This window comes from Silurus aristotelis (genome assembly GCF_946808225.1).
Source record: "Silurus aristotelis genome assembly, chromosome: 6".
In the NCBI taxonomy this organism is placed as follows: Eukaryota; Metazoa; Chordata; class Actinopteri; order Siluriformes; family Siluridae; genus Silurus; species Silurus aristotelis.
Window position 1 is genome coordinate 415,372 of NC_139579.1, and position 5,000 is coordinate 420,371.

Sequence of the window (5,000 nt, forward strand, 5' to 3'; positions counted from 1 at the left end):
GCTGAAAGTACACAAGGCAAGAGATGCAACACACACACACACACACACACACACACACACACACACACACACACACACACACACACACACACACACACACACACACAGGTATCTTGTTTGTTTCTCTGGGGAATATGCAAGCAATCAGTAGCTGATAAAGATTCTCAACAACATTCACTTATGTGTGGATAACATTAAAAAAGTCTGTGTATATGTGTGTGTGTGTGTGTATGTGTGTATATGTGTGTGTGTGTGTGTGTGTGTGTGTGTGTGTGTGTGTGTGGGTGTGTGTGTGTGTGTGTGTGTGTGTGTGTGTATGTGTGTGTGTGTGTTTCTGGAGGTGAAAGTGCAATTCATGGCCAGCTGTCATTGATTATTGGATTTGTGTGACCAGCTTTGAGATATTGATCCAACAGTTAAAGGATTTGTTGAATGAAGCACACTTGGCATCTCTGTGTGTGTGTGTGTGTGTGTGTGTGTGTGTGTGTGTGTGTGTGTGTGTGTGTGTGTGTGTGTGTGTGTGTGTGTGTGTGTGTGTGTGTGTGGACATGGAGATATAGAGGAACTGATAGAGAGAGAAAGAGAGAGAGATAATGTTAGATACTGATAATATGAAACAGACAGAGAGACAGAGAGACAGACAGACAGATAGATAGATAGATAGATAGATAGATAGATAGATAGATAGATAGATAGATAGATAGATAGATAGATAGATAGATAGATAGATAGATAGATAGATAGATAGATAGATAGATAATGAGTAACTGGTGGAATAAAGTGATAGCAAGTGTTTGCCTGGGAACAGTTCATAAAAAAAAATTCTGTAAATACATTCTAGTAATTAGTGTGTGTCTGTGTGTGTGTGTGTGTGTGTGTGTGTGTGTGTGTGTGTGTGTGTATGAAGAGAAGTAGATCGATTCTGCAGTGATGCTGTCATTCCTTTAGTGAATATTAATTGTGCTCTTCAGTACACGCACACACACACACACACACACACACACACACACACACACACACACACACACACACACACACACAGTACAGCGCAGTGTAACACAACATTGCAGTACAGTGTGACACACAAAGAAAGATGAAATGTTTGTTTCTGGTCTCCAGTGAAGACCCCTAAGGCTAACAGCACAGTGGGCACAGCACATTCCTGCCAAGGAGCAAAAAGGATACCTTGATTATGGGGAGGAACACAAGGGGAACTACCAGCTGCTTGTGGGACGTGGTTCTCTTATGCACGGAGGTTATAGATTTTGTGTTCAGCGAGAGTCTGGATAATTTATCGTGTTGCTTTACAATTTGCTGTAAATGAAACCTTGAAGTAGATGATCACCTACAGATAGAGAATCTCTACATACTGCATCTTGTGATGGAGATAAAGATAGAGTTGAGGAAGTGTTGCATCGGATTTTTCTTCCACCTTGCATTTGACTTGCACCCACTGTGGAATTTGGCACCGCTGCACAAAGGATTATAGGATTTAGACTCTGTGGCTGGTGGTGCAGCCAGACGTCTGTTGGTCGGTCCAAGTGTGCCTCAGTGGTGATAGTGTATGATGGGCTCACTACAGGGGCTTCTTACTACAGGGGCTTCTCACTACAGGGGCTTCTCTCTTTAGCACCAAGATGCAGTTGTTAAAATCTTATATTTCTGGCTTTCCAGGGGATCAAGGAACAATTGGCTGGAAGTAGAAAACTGGTCTAAGAGTGAGTGGTTCCACTGGCCCACTTTTCCTAACATGGTTTTGGATCTTTGCCAGGTGCCCTGTAATTTGTATGTGGGGTTTGAAGTTAGGACAAGGACATGGCACAACACCAGGCTGGTGGAACTCTTGATACTCAAGACTTCCCACATTTTACACCACTTGTGTGGCTGTCAGCTCATCTGACGAGAGCTAGCGGTGAGTCACACTTATAGAAGATGGCTCATCTGCTGCCACAGTGGAAGGAGTCAGTAGTACTTGGCCCAGACTTCACATTTAAGATTGTAAGTTACAAAAAGAACTCTCTGGTCAAATGTACTGCCAAGACCCTTGACAAGTTCTCCTTTTCCAAGTCCTTCCTTTCCAAGATCAAATCGAAGATGTGTAGATAGTCTTCAGTGTTTACCACAGCCACCGTTAGTGCCTGGTGAAAACAGTGTGGAAGCAAACACTGGATAACTGGCATAGTTTCTACAGCGGGTTACATTTATTTTCCCTGGAGGTGTTTAAGAGAGAAACAGTGTGAAAAAGGTTCTGCATAGTGCTTGAGGCATGTTTCAGGGGTTTTCTGTATGTAATGTAGAATTGCAAAAGGAGTTCTGATGCTCAGTGCGGCTTGAGAGCAAGTCCGAGGCTACAGGATTCTTTATTCCACGTAACAAAAAAAAGAGGTGCTGTGTCCTTGTGCGCTGGTTTTCATGCTCAAGGGCCTGTCCATGGTGCTGAATCGACTGCAGTGCCTACCCATTGGTGGTGGTTGTAGCTTCAGATAAGGCCCTGATTATACACACTGAGACTGAGCTCAGAGCTGCGTGCTTCTCTATTGTGAACCTCAGACCATAAAGAATCAATCAGTTAGAGTGACTGAATGAGAGAGAACAACGCTTACACATCCCGAGGCTGGCGTTTTTAATTAAAATCAGTGTGTATCAGATGATTTGGTTGGGTGATTTAAATAAAGAAAAGCAAAACTCAACATTTTGTCAGAGGGATGCAGATTCCAGTACCTTACATTCCAGCTGTAATGTACTCAAGATTACGCTTACAGTACATTCAGTCTTTAATTAAATCAACTTTCTTGTTTGGACAAACACCAAATTTGACTTTACTACAAAGGGTATAGGGAAACTAGCTCCCATTTGTGTGCAGCTTACTGCCTGCTTCATAAGTGCAGTACCTGAGGTATGTAAGGATGTAAATTATTGCCCTATTTGAGGTGATGTATGTCCAGTAAGTAACCATTTAATCCCGGCAGACCCTTAATCCCATTGTCAGAGTCTCAGAATCTATGCAATGACTTCTGTATATGAGCCACAGCATAGCCTTCTATAAAGTATTCATCCCTCTTAAACGTTTCCCCCTAGTTGAAAAGAAAAAGCAATAATATTGAGTCAGGGGAAAAGCTGAGCTTTAGGGTAAACAAGAAACAATAAACCTGCTGAAAATCTGCACTTTTCTGAACTTGGACTACAATGAAATGTTTGGCATTGGATTGAAATGAAATCCAAACGCAGCTCATCAGCCTGAGAACGCCCACAGAGAAGCATGCTGGTGATAGCTTCATGTTGTGGCTGTTGGAATTGGGCAGCTGGTCAGGGTTTAGGGCAAGCTTGATTAGGCCAAAATAAAAACTGTTCCAATTTGTGTGAAACTTGAGGGCAGAGCTTTATCTTGACTATGACTCTAAGGACACACTGGAATGGTCCAACATTAAGAAGCTGAAATCATTAGAATGACAAAACAACCCTCAGTTCTTATACCTGACCATTTCGGCCTAAATATTAAAATCCAAACATGCGAAGCTGATAGAGACATTTCCCAAACCATTTGTATAAAAACAAATAGCTTGTGAAAAACCAGTTTACACACCGTGATTGTTATATAACTTGTGATGTAATTTAGGAAATGATTTACTGAAAATCGGCCACGTGCAGCCCATGTTTTATGCGTTATAAACCGTGCTTTTTTTTGCTACGTTAATAAATTGTGTGTATGTGGGACTCATTGGGATCAGATCTGCACTTCCTGTGGGAACTACTTATTGATCTGACACACTGTGATCTACTCTTCCTGTCCCATAGGAAGCTATTTGAGATAAAACTCCTTACAGAGGACAAACGTGGGATACACACCACAGGACAATGCGCTTTACACCAACGTGCATAAATCAGTGCACTGGTGGAGCACTTGTTTTTTATACACCCTGTTTATTCTGTTTACAGTATGGAGTGTGTGTGTGTGTGTGTGTGTGTGTGTGTGTGTGTGTGTGTGTGTGTGTGTGTGTTCCACATAGTTGGCATGTTTTGGACTAGGTCCTGTTACAATTACAAGGATTTAAACATTACATGCCTTAAGTTTGCAATGTTTATTATCCTTATGAATAATTAAATGCATTTAGTGCCTTTATTTCCATCTAATTAGCACATAGCCCATTGCCCCGCCCCACATCTGGATTTTCTTACCACATCTGGGTTTTCTTTTTCCAATATGCTGATAGATTTGGATTTCAGACTTGTGATATTTGATATAAATTGCTAAAAATTATCGGTGCACATTTCCTCATAATGAAGGCCCTTAGGAATAATTAACTGCACATACATTATGCAAATGAGAGACTATGCTAATAATATGCAAATCAGCAAGAACCATACAGTTGAAGGATAATGTTCCTTCTCTTGAAATTCTAACGGAACAGTGGGATCAGTGTGTGTGTGTGTGTGTGTGTGTGTGTGTGTGTGTGTGTGTGTGTGTGTGTGTGTGTGTGTGTGTGTACACAGGCAGTTGTTTGATGGGTTTGGGTGTCTATAAATCAGGTCGACTCTAAAGCAGCTTTTTAATTAAAACATTGAATCAATCCGGCAGAATTATGAAATGTTTCAGGGGCTGAAATGGATTTTACACACACACACACACACACACACACACACACACACACACACACACACACACACACACACACACACACACACAGCTCCAAATTACAGGTGTGTGTGTGTGTGTGTGTGTGTGTGTGTGTGTGTGTGTGTGTGTGTGTGTGTGTGTGTGTGTGTGTGTATGAGAGAGAGAGAGAGAGAGAGAGAGAGAGAGAGATCTGCCACCAAGCCTCATCTTCCTGTGTGTGTGTGTTTACAGCTTTCTTCCTTTTCTTATTCTTAACAAACAATCGTCAAACAATAATCAGAAAACTTGAACCCCCTTGAACCCCATCCCCCCCCCCCCCCCCCCCACACACACACACACACACTTTACTAATACAGCTGGTCTTTTGTTCCCAGAATAAGCGGCT

General features: G+C 41.9%; 1 long non-coding RNA gene across 1 annotated transcript in view; it reads left to right on the top strand.

Annotated features, from left to right (window-relative positions):
* The window catches only part of LOC310728058, an 11,076-nt gene extending 11,001 nt beyond the window's left edge, over positions 1-75 (top strand). Inside the window, exon 3 of the long non-coding RNA XR_014534166.1 lies at positions 1-75. This exon is cut by the window's left edge and continues 109 nt beyond it. This is a non-coding gene — a long non-coding RNA (uncharacterized lncRNA).
* The last annotated feature ends 4,925 nt before the right edge of the window (positions 76-5,000 follow it).